The sequence below is a fragment of the Hetaerina americana genome, unplaced genomic scaffold, assembly GCF_022747635.1.
Source record: "Hetaerina americana unplaced genomic scaffold, ioHetAmer1.1.p SCAF_5, whole genome shotgun sequence".
NCBI lineage: Eukaryota > Metazoa > Arthropoda > Insecta > Odonata > Calopterygidae > Hetaerina > Hetaerina americana.
Genome location: NW_027287095.1, coordinates 20,785,016 through 20,798,702, shown reverse-complemented (window position 1 = coordinate 20,798,702; position 13,687 = coordinate 20,785,016). Strand labels below are relative to the sequence as shown.

Sequence of the window (13,687 nt, the reverse complement as noted above, 5' to 3'; positions counted from 1 at the left end):
CACGTAGTAGAGGTTTCAGCCACTAGGGGTGCTTGCGCGGATTTTGAACATATGACAAATGAAAAGCGGGGTTTTCGAAAACTGGAATAAGACGACCTTTGTGATGGAAGAACTAATTGAATATTCTCCGTCCCTCTTTTAGAAAGTAAGAGCTTATAATCTACTAATGGCTCCAAGAAACAAGTTAGCCGATTTAAAGTCGAGAAAAGGTGATTTATGGTGAGTACTATCTCCTTTGGATTTCATCGCTTATGGTTTATTATAACAATGAAGAATTCTTGTGATAGTAGTGTCGCCAATAATTTCTGGAATCTTCCTTACGTATATAATTATGTAGCAGATGTATGGTAGTGTTTAATCAAGGTCGTACGAATGTTCAATCCATACATATTATGTTCCCACATAGCTCGCCTGAAAACAACATGCCTGAATTGGAAAAACGAAAGTCATAACTCCGACTTAATCTCACTCTCATACAACTTTATGGCACATTATTTTTCCCAGTAAGCTATTAATGCAACATTTTTCCCATCTTATTTTTTTCTAACTTTTCTATACTACCTAAAATTGGCACATTTGGCTTTTGGGCCGGTTTCCATGTTTGTTTGAAAGGCATAAATTTACCAAATGGTAATTGCAAATGCAAGTGTATTGAATATTGGTCTTCAGGTAGGAAAGTATAATGCAACATTTTTTTCGTAGAAACAGTTGTTTTAAGATTCGAATTTCTTCCTTTCAACGTACCTATCCAATTACTGAAATATTTGGTGGAATTGGATTGAGAAACTTTATACAATTTTTTCAAAATAAAAGAACGAGTTTACATATTTGATTTATGAATGGAAAATTGCTCCTTGATTACGAATGGCCTTTCTAGGTCTAATCTATGAAGTTATCAATCCATATATTAGTTTGTAGTTCTCCATTCTATTAGAAATATTCATAAACTATCCTCTTTCTTTTTTCATATCTTGACACATTCACACCATCGCTGATCCTTTTATAATCTTGTTTCTAATTAATTTTTCTACACAATCCTTCTGTTCATGTCTTAGAGGTCGTTGCCTTAGAATATTTTGAACTAAGTCGAATGGTCAGTGTATTTCCTGCAACTTCTTCATATATGATCTGCTCCGTCAACGTAGTAATCTTCATCGATCTGTGTCGTCACGTTTCCATTGCCCTCAGTCCTCTTCTGCCTTTGTCGTCATGTCATACTGCCATGGAATAAAATCATCACATACGCTTTCATAAAGTGATGCTTAACTTTCGTGAATACGCAATTCAAGTCTTCTGCAGGCTTGTATTTCTGGCTGTTATATTCTTCTACAGGTGGATTGTTTTAGCATGGGTATTTCTAATCACAATATCTTTTTAGCTTATTCGATCGTTGGTAATTTTAATTCCTAGATAAAATAATGATTTCTCATGTACCAGTTTTTTGTCGCCCCAGATTCATGCTGGCATGAGTTTGAAATTGCATGGCTGATGTATCGATCCATATCATGAATTAAAGAGTTGAGGGACAACACTTTTCCTAAGTGTTCTGGCAGTTTACGTGGTTCTACTCATACTTAGCTTCTCTTGCTTTTAATTTTATTTCATTACTACCCGACCATCCTTTTCAAACCTCTTATCATATGTTAGGTGCAATTGAATTTTTATCATTGGAAAATTTTGGTGTGCCCGTTATTACGGTGACTGATATTTTGACTCTTTGCTACTTTGAACTGAGTTATTTCGGATGACGAGTTGAATTATAATTGACGATTAGAGTCAAGATTATATGCTACATGTTCTGTTGATTTTCCTTCATTGCTTTTACTGTGCGTTTACTTTGCTAGGAGGTGTCGTGCATATCCGTGGGAGCGTTTCGAATTGTAGAGAAAAAGTTGGAGGACCTAACGTATTACTAACGTAATATTGGTCAGTTGTGCGGACAAATGTATATTTACATGCATAGGGAAAGGCATAAGGCTTTTCAAGTCCGTATTAAATTTGGAGAACATCATAAAATTTCAGAAATCATGGGAAATGAAGTTACAAGAACTATGTAAGCTGATATACGATGCATAAAATTTGTCATTTTGTGTCAATATCCTTTTGTTTGATTAGAAAAGGAGGTAAACTCGTAAGTTTCCCTTGTACTGGCTTGTCGATTTTCCCCGGATATTCTGAATATGATGTATTCGAGTACCGTTTTAATCATAGATATTATATTTTTCGGTTTTGTTTTGTTAATTAAATGACCAAAAGTCGTGGGAGCGTCCTAAATGTCCGTTGTTTTTTTTAAATAAAAGATTTTCATATTTTGCCTATTGAAAAATATCAGTATCAAGCAAGATACTTTTTCAATATTTCATCCTCATTAAGCAGTTGGCTTTGAAATAGAATGTTGTGAGAAATTTCCGCAGTTTAAAAATAAAAACTAGAGACACCTACAGGCTTAAGGAAATTATAATTTCTACGAGATTTCTCTATAGCGAGGTGTACATTCATGCATACTAATTTCAGTTGCTCTAATACTCACCAAATACACGCAATGCATTCCCGCCTTCATTAATATTCGCGGAAAACTTCATACTCAACCGATAATGATTTTTTATTTTCTCTCTATTACTCATCGCAAATTCTAGAATATTGACTCTCTCTACATGTTTGTTTAAGCATTTGAACTTTCTTTGCAGATAAAATAATTCAAACCTTTGGCAGATTGTAATTAGCCGATTTTACATTCTCATTTTTTTGTGGTGCTGCTTAATAATTTGCTCCAGGTGTCACATTTTTTATATTTCCTTATCTATGGTAAACAAATGGACATTGCTAGATAATGAAGACGGAAAAACTATTTCGATTTAAAATTTATTTAATGACTTTGAGGAAATTTATTATTTATTGGAAGAAAGCATTGAATTACAAGATATTACATTTGATCAAGAATCTGCTACTTGATTGAGTAGACATCAGTTTCGTTAGTCTGGCCATGTCAGGATGTTTCTCATTTGTTCCGAATTCTCCTCCGTTAACCACTTGTGCCTGAAATGAAAAATACAAATTGTTCAAGATTGCATGATCGCACGATGAATGAGTATTTTTAACCGTGTGCAGTTATAAATTTCTCTCCGTGAGCAGGAAAGTTTTCCCACGCGTGACATTAGGATAAAATGTACCTTATCAAATGAAAATAGGCCAAACCAAAATGAAAGGAACTTTCTAAGGAGTGCAAACAAAAAAGGAGCATTCTCTGTACGTTTAGCCTCTCCATTGAACCCACTTCAGCGCCCCCTGCTGGACGGCGAGGCATGCGTCGGGAAAGACAGATCGATACTCTCCCCACGAGTAACTTCAGCAACACCATATGTCGGTACCTGGCGTTATAATGAGGCAGTTTCATTGTGACATGGCTATTTTAAAGGAAAAATAATTTGTCCTGGCGTACATTCGAAATGAACATATGAGAGCGCGAGGTAACGAGGGAGAAATTTCAATTATAACCAGATATGCTCAGGCACTCTGACGAAATACTTAATGTTGACTTGATATTTTGATATTCTAATAGCAAATTGAAAAAATATTGTATTTACAAACTTCAGTATCCTTTTTTAGATGTACCATGCTGTCATAATAGTCCTTTGGGGTCTTCAACAATGGTATCCCTTTTCAAGCAATGTTTCTATGCTTGTATTAACTGATATTAATTTCAGCCGAGAGTGGAGCAGTGGATCTAAGGAGGGGAGGCAACGGGGAAATGGCAACCAAACACGTCTTCCATGATATATTTTTTAAGTTCGGTTGCAATAAGTTATTTAAAATTGCGAGCACAATTCAAATTTAATTGAACAAACTGCTATATTTCAATTTTTACTGACATTCAGTATTCTCGCTCTCAGCTGAATAATGTAATCAGTATGGCCACCCCCAAAAGTCATTCGTCGGCCCTTTGAATTGAGAGGAAGTGACTAACAGTGAATTCTGAGAAGAGAGTGAAATATTTATTTCCCGGCGCATGGTGTATGCTCTAGGGTTTTCCACCTGCCAAGGGCTTCGCTGCCGAGGTTTCGAAGGCTGACTCTATCATCGTCCTAAGGGAGTCCTCACTCCATGAGGAACACCTCCAGCATGAGGTCGGTGGAAGAGTTAGCTTTCGAAACCTCGGCTGACGGAACACCAGGGAAGACTTCATATTATTTAACGGCGGTCACGAAAAAACCTTAAGTTAAATTTTTAATGGTTTGATCGGACATAATTATTCATTAATTTATGATTGTTTAATACAGTTCCCATTTTATGTAAGCTATATTGTATATTTCTCCAATAATAAGATAATTATAATTGACTTCACAATAGTTTTTTTTCCCACTAAATTTCATGTTAGACTCAAATAGATAACGATAATCAAATATTTAACAATTTAATTAGAAGGAGATAATATTGAAAATTATGAAAGATCAAATACCACTTGGTTTTCCCAACTTTGAAATGATTTAAATTAGTCATTATATCTGGTGGCGACATATATATTGTGTGCTATATTGGAAGAAAATAGGAAATGAGAAATCCTCCCGTCTTTTATTGATAATGGATAAAATGCTGCAGTAGGTTTATAACTCTTTACCTCAAATGCGACGCTTGTGATTTTTTGGCGATGGGATGTAGGCTAGAATATGAATGGGATGGTGGGAAGTCGCGCCCCGGTCTGTATACCTAATGTTCACATAGAACCATGAGTTCATTGGCGTTAGATATCATTTGATTGTTGATTCAATGAACTTAAATCGTTCTCCACACGGACGTTACACTTGCAATACCGTTGAGATATTCTCTCTCGTCCGATAATCGAACTCCTGACCTTCGGTATAGGGACTTCTCTTCACCGAACTAATCCATTCTTCTATATACTGGTCAACGGTTAGCTTGTTGCGAGATTGGGGAAACGCGCATTCCCTTTGCTAGAGTGGATCATGTTAGCCGAGTGACTAGGGCTATCTGCTATCCGGAATTCCCGGGTTCAAGCGCGTATTAGTCTTGGCGCCCTCAGTTTACGTCCGGGAACTTGCCCAAGGAACGTTTATGAAAGGGGAAACCAGTTTGTCTTAGGAAACTATAGGCAGCATAGGGAAAAGAGCTGGCTTCCTTTTCCCCTATGTGCGTACCTCACACGCTTTAGGGTTTACGACGCAGTGAGCTCCACCCTCGCCTATCGGACTAACTTCAGGGTTTACTACTGCTCTTACGGAGACTATACGCTGGAGTGTGCTTGGGATGTTCCGTGACTTTCATGGAAACTTAAATGACTTCACTCGCGGATATTCAGAGGTTTCTCTCGCGACAATTTTACCCGACCTGTTATTGACGAATTCAACGACGAAATTGTCGAAAAAGTGTTTGACGACCAAAACTATTTTGAGGAATTTATATTTTGTTCGGGTAAAAACACTGGCATAAAGTGCTTCCTAATTGCATAGTTTTAATTTCAAAGTCAGGGTCACTGATAGAGTGAGTTCATGAGATACGTTATTACTTGAATTAGCTGGTGGAGGGGGTGGTGGCTGTCCTCCTCGGCAGCCTCGACTGCCGGCGCCCCTGTGGTTCTGTACTGCCACCCCCTGAGGGTTCAGCATTGGCATCCCTGCCTTCAGGATGGACGAGGTACTCCCGGAGTTAGCATTCGTATTCGTAGTTTCCTCGGTTTCAGCGATGGTGCCGTGGATCTGGAAAGGAAAACGCCCCGAATAAACAGTAACTAACTATATAATGTAGCCACCCGACATTTTATTTCGCGATTTCAGTCGAAATGGATTGAAAACCAGAAAGGGTTTCATCAAATATGGTCATACACTTTTCAGGTTTAAGAAGTGTCCTTCTTAGAGTTTGGTGAGGCCGTTGGGATTCAGCAACATTGGTTAGAAGGTGTGGCTGATATTGGCTTTTAGAAGTTAAATTTAACAAATAAGGGACAGGTGGAAGAGGGCACAAAAAAGTTTCCACTCATTCCTAATGAAATACAGTTATTTATCGCAAAGCTCATTATACTGTGTTTCAGGCCCGGCATCTGGAGAGTTTAGACTTCTGCGGTCGTCTCTCACGAAATCCTCACAAGAGATAGCGACCGATGTAGCACAGATGACTCAGAAGGGGAGCGAACTAGTTCCTAGAGTAGGGACTTATGATCGCGTTAGGAACAGGAAAGTTAACAAATAAAAAGCGGGAGATTTAGAGGAAATACAGATATTTTAGGGCTGTGCGAGGTGAGATGGAAGGATAGTGGGGATTACTGGAGTGATAGTTATGGAGTTACAGCGGAGGAAGAGAGCGGTGGCAACAATAACTGAACAAAAATGTAGGAAGAAGAGTAGTGAACAGAGCTAGCGACTCATGGAGTGTTATTATTTGAAGTAAAAGCTGAACCAACTAATATGGTCATTGTCCTGGTCTATACGCCACCAAGCAATCGTAGGGAGGAAGAAATCGGCAGAGTATACGCTCAGTTTGAGGAAATGACCGCTGGTGTCTCTAGAAGGAAACATCTGGTAGTGATGGGATTGGAACGCAACTATTGGCGAAGGGAAAGATGATGGTGAGGTAGGGTATTTCGGTTCAGGAGCAAGGAATGACCACGGGGAGAAAGTAATTGATTTCTACTGGAGAAAAAGCTTAGCCATAACGAACGCATGGCTTAGACACCACTACAGATAAAGGTTTACGAGTAAAATTTCCGAGAACTCAGAGAGAAATCAGTAAATCTTTATTATAGTCAGGCAAAGGTTTAGGAATATCGTGATTAATTCAGAGTTTCCTGGAAGCGAATGAGGATTCAAATCATACGTGATTTAGCATAAATGAAGTGCGATGCTAGGTTCAAAAGCATAAATCACGGATAAGGAAATGTAATGCAGAAGAATTAGCCAAGACGATGAGAATGCTTTAGAATCTTATCATTTTTGAAGCACCTAGATTTAAATTTTAGTTGCGCTATTGAGTAGGCGCAGGTTATAAATTATCATGAGAGGCTCTCGGATAGGCAATTAATTAATTCTACATAAATTAACGTACCATTCTTCAATTTAGATGGAAAAAATGGAAATAAAAGGGCAGGAAAATCATCAACATTCCTAAATAATGGCCCGTTTGAGACGAGAGACGGTCAATATATCTAAAAGTATTTTCATAACATAGATAATGAAATAATGATACAGAAATGGAAACAGAGGAATCATTTCTGTTTATCTTGAGTCCAATGTATAGCCTATCAGCAAGAACCAGATCTCAACATTACATATTCATTTCCCGGTTGGCAAATTCCTTCTTCCACAGAAACAAGCAAGCAAAAGTCTTGGCTTACTCCGGGGTTTTAGTCACCATTCGCGCCAAGGGAAAAGGTCATTTAGCGCATGACCCGTTAAAATTCAACTGCGTATAAATTGTAATTTAAGTGTAAAAGTCTCAAGTCATTTTTCATGATCGGAGACGTTGCGAATTCCCGAGAATACAACCCAAGAATAGTAATATCCTTTAAGAATTGGCTGTTCTACATGACACTTAAAAGAGGCCGCCAGATTTACCTATGAGACTCTGACTTGATCCAACCCCAACGCAGGGGTACGTTTTTAGAATTAGGCCTTATATTGCCAATTCAACGGGTATTACTACAAAATATTTGGGCTTGATACGTGTGCAGTTTCAGTATTTTCCTGATCGAAGGGTCCCCTGGCACCCGCACCACACGACACCTTCCCAAAAATCCAGTTCGTTTGAAAATCTTCTCAAAAACCAATTAAAATGGGATTTGCATAACAATAATATATATATATATATATATATATATATATATATATATATATATATGGTGGCTTTAGGTCTTCTCATTTCCAAAACGATATGAATGGTAAAAGGTTCAATATGGGAGAATCAATATTAATCAAATTCCCAAAGTGCATACGTGGATTTCCCTTTTGATGGCTTTGTTTTCTTTAATGAATCCTCCGTCGGAAAAAATGAAGCTGGACCAAAACAACACCAGTACTTGGGCTTGTTATACGAAACAAAACAACCTCGCGCTTCCCCGAAATCACCAGAAAAATCAAGGATTTTCCTGTGCACAAACGTTGTCGTATAAGTCCGAAAGGACTACGTAGTTTAGCCGGTGTGGTGGTTTTATGGTGGATCCTTTTCTGGGATTCCGTACCCGTTTACTTCTCCTAGTTCTTCCGGGCATAATATGTATGTATATGTTACAACTCGTTAGCTCTCGGCAGGGTTTGTGGCAGGGGGCATTTAGGACACTAGCCATGAGGATAGAGGAAGAGAAGTTTTAAGGATATTGATATATATCAATGTGTTTGTGCGCCTCCCTCTTGGCCTTGTGCTCATGAATTGTGCGAGTTAAATACTAATATTTGAATTATTCGACTAACAACCTAGATTCTTATTTTACTACTGTTGCTCAACCAGACGATTTAGCGCAGGTCTTGGTTTGTCGCAGGAAAATTACACGATTATTATATCTAGTCTGCGAATAACTAGGAGCTTATGTACCAAAGTTATTTTTCTAATCTATTTCTACATGGTATCCTGTGAGCAACCACTTAAGTGTATGGCAGGGGTGAATACATACTAGGCATGGGACATCAAAAATTAGGTTTTTCTGAATTTGTAGTAACAATATATTCCTCTGAAATAATTCAAATAAGAAAGACCATGATAACAACTGGTACATGCACTGCAGAATCGAAGTGAAATACACTTCTCTATTCATACAACAGGTGCTGGTAGGAGTTATAGGCAATAATAAGGACAATAACTAAGGCTAGATGAGATAGTGGCAACATACTAGGCTACGTAGAATGAAAAAAGAAAAATACTTTTTCCCACCTAGCACGGTTTCATGATGTTATTCTGATAATTTATTGTTCCTGGGATAAATAACAATTAAAATCTATTTGTTCTACACGTATGTCACTAATTTTATTTACATGATCACATCATGATTTACCATCGTACAATGGGGCTAATTATACAATTTTGATATCATTGTCAAAGAAATCTCCCTCCAATTAATGCAAGAGATTTAATCTGTGATTCCCAGCCTAATTCCTCTAATAATATTGACATGTTACTTAGTTTATCATAGCAGCGTTTTAAAAATCTAATTACTCTAGACTGCACCTGATATGATTCGGCAATCAATCCAACTTCATGAGAATCTATTATACTACAGCATATTGTGAATGAGTCCTAACGATCGAAGGATAGTATTCCCTCGAACCTTTTCGTCACGTCAATGCAACGCTCTTCTGATAAATCCTAATGTTAGCTTGCCAAAGTACGAATATTCCCCTTTAATGTTGCACCCGGGGGGGGGGGGGGGTGGCGTGAGTAAGAGTAACGCTATAGTATTTAACTGAGTCTACAATTTCTATTTCGATATTTACGATGCATTAGACGTTCGGTAGGACATTAATTTTATTCCAAAAATCACTAACAAGCACTTTTTTTAAAGTTTAATTCTAATTACCAAGTGTTACAGCAACGTTGAATGACATTAGGGTCATTTGCTAAAGGTATTTCATCCTCAGGATGAAGGATATCTCTGTAAATCACTGCGTTGACAAATAAGCGTTGGAGTAAATGGGGTATTATGGAGTAAATGTCGTTAACGTAAAGAAGGAATAAAAGAGATCCGATAATACTTTCCTAGGGGCATCTGAAGTGGTTTCTTCTGCATTTCAGCTAACACATCTGTGAATAATCTTTGCGCAAGACCATTAAAAAAGTCTGTAGTCCAGCCCAGAATATTTTTATCTCTATCATAGGTTTCTAGCTCTGTGAGTAGTGTGGAGTTTCTATGTATTAAACTTTGTGACGCCTTGTATCGCTTAGGAGCAGAATTAATGAACTGCACAGGTTAACTCGGTACTTTTTTCTTCCCTGGAATCAATACCTCTACAATGGTTCCCAAATAACTCACATGCGATTCTCAAAAATGTACTTTTTATGAACAAAATTAGCATACTTTACACGTTGGCTCCATTTATAAATATATTAAATGACCTTTCCCTCAATAATTTGAATTTTCTGTTTTAGTTATTTTCAATGAAACTTTTCCCCGCTAATATTCATGGATCAATAAAATTACTCCAACTTTCAGATAAGTTTTATCTCATTCGTCTGCCTCTCAAATCTCCTGAAATTTGCTGCTCGCAAAGAGAACAACGAACCGAACACTATAGGAAACTCTTAAAGCATGTAATGTTTAACTGAAAACTCGTTCTGTTACAGAGGCCTTATTTTTCATATATTTACTGAATTGGTGTTATTTAGTATTTTATGAATTATTTATTCTGGAGTTACATTACTAATTGATAGTTGCTGATTTAAGAATTCCTTCTTTCCGAATTTGATTTTCCAATGAGTTTCCGTTATTCTCTACTGCTTATTTCATATTATTATATTAAAATTAAAAGTTTAAAAATTTGAATGCGATGTCAGAGGGAATTGAGTTTTATTTTGTCGAACTTAAAGATCCAAATCTTAACAAATAAGAAAATATCATAAATTAAAATATTAAATTTATGGAAGTGAATAGACAACAGTACCTACTCGTAAATATGAAACTGAAAAAGCGATTGCGTATCCACGAAACATGGAGAATATTGATCTAACGTAATATAGATACATGCATTCAAGTAATCATAGTTATTCTGTAAGGTTAATATTCTCATACTTTACCACAATCATCACCATCCCGATCAAAATCGTTGCAGTCAAAGCTGGCGACCACTTCATGATGATGCGTTCAAGTCAATTCGCCGGTTACCTCTGGTGAGCGCTCACTTCGTCTATCTCTCACATATATATAGTTTGTTTTCTCCACCATTGAGAATTCCAAACTAAGAAAAAATGAAGTGGCCTCGTGAGAATCAACAATACTGCGAATAAGTGAACGAGAAAATAATGATAGTGAAAATTGCCGATCTATTGTCGCACATCAGAATGACATTTTTTTTGTTTCCTTCGCGGTGATGTAGGGTGGTCAAATGGTGGACAAATGGTAGCCAACGGGTGCTGTGACTTCTATTGTGTCCGTTTCCGCTCCTCAAAATACGTCAAATCATCATTTTAAGCCGCCATCTGTGATCACAATTGTAACTCTTTTGTTGGTATTTTTTCTCTTAACTATTGTCTATGTTCACACCTCACCGAGGCCAATTTTCCTTGCTTCAGATGAGCGCTCCGGCTTTGACCAAGCAGTGCATTAATACATAAATCACAGTGCATAATAATTTGAACGGTGAACCGTGAACGTCTAATAGAAAATTACAATGTATAATTTTACGTTTTTTAATTATTACTATGATAATTTTGTCGTATCAACGTATGACATGTCGTATCTTTATTTGTTCGGCCACGTTATTATTAAAAGCAAATCTCAAGCATACTCATTTACTCTGGAATTCTAAAAAAATGATGTCAATTAAGCTATGATAATTCTAGCAATCTCTCTAAGTTATAGCCATCACCAAACAAAGTCTCAACCAAATTTTCCAGTTTTAAACACTTAATTAGCCAAATACGAAATATTTGGATCTTTCTTGTTTTTTCAAGAATTCATATAGTTTAAATTGAGAAGCTTCAGGCGTGATGTGGTGGAAGTCGAACATAATGAATAACTGATTGAAGCACTTTTCCACTTGATATATCAAGTGGAAAAGTGCTTCAATCAGTTATTCTTCATATGGTTCAGTCTTCTAAAACCTTTACGCTGAATTAATTCCCTACGGAAGAGGAGTTGGTGTGTACAGGAGCTGGACTTCTACTGCAGAATGTGTCTGGGTTTCGGAGAAGAGAAAGGTCCCCCACGAGAGCGAATTTATCTCAAGCCTTTTCCTTCAATATTTTATCGGAGGCCGTAACGCAAGGGACCGTGGACGGGCGAAGCAACACAGGGAGGCTATAAAGATGAACCGCTAGAAGTAAGTTATGGATGACGTAGACGCAAAGGGCAAAGAAGAATAAAGAGACTGACAGAGAACAGGTTAGCTTGGAAGGCTAAAGCGAACGAATCCTAAGACTTGATTATAAATGTGATGAGGCTTAAAGGGATCATTCCAGCTTTTTATCTTATCCTAAATTTATAATTTAAGCGTTTTTGTTATTCCGATTCTTCCATTTGAACACACCACATAAGTTCCTCTGATGGCTGGATGCACTATCATTTATTAAAGTGTTCAGGCAGTCAACGGCTTTGCGAGAATTGGGGAAATTTGAAAACGTCCGAAATATTGGAAGGCACTCCGCCTCCTGAGCGCTTCGTATAACTGTCGTCAAATCTCCGCGAGTAAATACATGCAATATAACGAACGTTTTCGTCTTTCCCCAAATTTTTGGCAAGCCGGTGATTGCTTACAGACGAAATGAAAATGATTTTACCAACCCACCGGTACGCTGCCGCGTTCTTCACGAATTATTTCGCGTGCATATGTTTGAGAATTACAGCAACAAATTCCTAAGATGAAGGATCCTTCTCGCAGTGGTTGGCCACTTTTAGTTCTTTGACCATTAAATAATACTGGCCTATGTGAATGGTGATCAGTGGCATTCATATTTCTCACCATATGGGTGTGGGTTATTAATCAACATGCGGATCTTCCTAAACCAAACCAACGCAGACGCAACATCTGTGTCACATACTAATCCTAAAGAAATTTTCATGGATTTAGAGTCAAGCTTGAACATGTTGATTTTGGTCAAAGAAATTCATGCGATTTTTTCTTTAAAACCTCGAATTTTGGGTTTTACTGACCTTATGTCCCTTCTTAACATTAGCATCTACGTTGATAACAACGTATTCTTTAAAAAAGCCCTTGAATGGGAACATTTTTAGTGAAAAAATATTTCACTATAGGAATATGCAATAAAAAAGTTACGAGTTTTAGAATATACGTTTAATCACTTCGAAAATTATTATTTTAATCCCTCAACTAATTTGAATTACATGAAACATGTGATTGGTAAAATTGTTAGCTTCTTCTATAGCTGATTTGCTTTTCATTTAATTTTCTTTTGTATCTTGATCATTTAAGTATGCAGAGGGAATAAGTAATTTCTGCAATGTGCATCTTATGGTCACGGTATTAACCACTACTCGAAACAGGAAGGAAAATATATTTTACAAAAGAATAATTCATTATTTTGCGATAGGAAATAAATTGCTCTTCCTCTAATATTAAAAGTAAATCAATTTACTGGTTAATAAAAAATAAAGTTTTATTTGATAGATGACCCAAAATGAAGATTTAATTTTCATGATGGTACAAATGGACCGTGTCCAAACTCATATCTCACTATTAATTACATTAAGTCCACATTGCTGTACCTCTAGGTTTAGGTTTACCTATTTCTAGTCTAGGCTTACCTATTCCTAGTCTAGGTTTACCTATTCCTCGGCAAGGTTTATCGGAGACCGAACGCTAGGGACCATGAACGGGTAAAGCTATGTTTACCGAGTCCTAGTCTAGGTTTAACTAGTCCTCGATTGAATCAATCTCGAAGGTTTTCTCTTCCACTAAAATTGTCCAGCAACTTAGGGAGTTGTGATCCCAAATTTTCAATAAAGTAGTTCAAAGAGTTGTGCTTATATTGTTTGGTGCTATAGTGATCCAAAATAAATAGATATATATCTATTCAC

At 37.0% G+C, this 13,687-nt stretch overlaps 1 long non-coding RNA gene across 1 annotated transcript; it reads right to left on the bottom strand.

The window, feature by feature from the left end:
* Positions 1-2,868: 2,868 nt before the first annotated feature.
* LOC139694309 (uncharacterized) lies at positions 2,869-10,837 on the bottom strand. The gene is made up of 3 exons (XR_011702113.1): positions 10,729-10,837; positions 5,522-5,711; positions 2,869-3,036 (listed from the first exon to the last, which is right to left on the bottom strand). It is a non-coding gene; the product is annotated as an uncharacterized lncRNA (long non-coding RNA).
* Between the last annotated feature and the right edge of the window lie 2,850 nt (positions 10,838-13,687).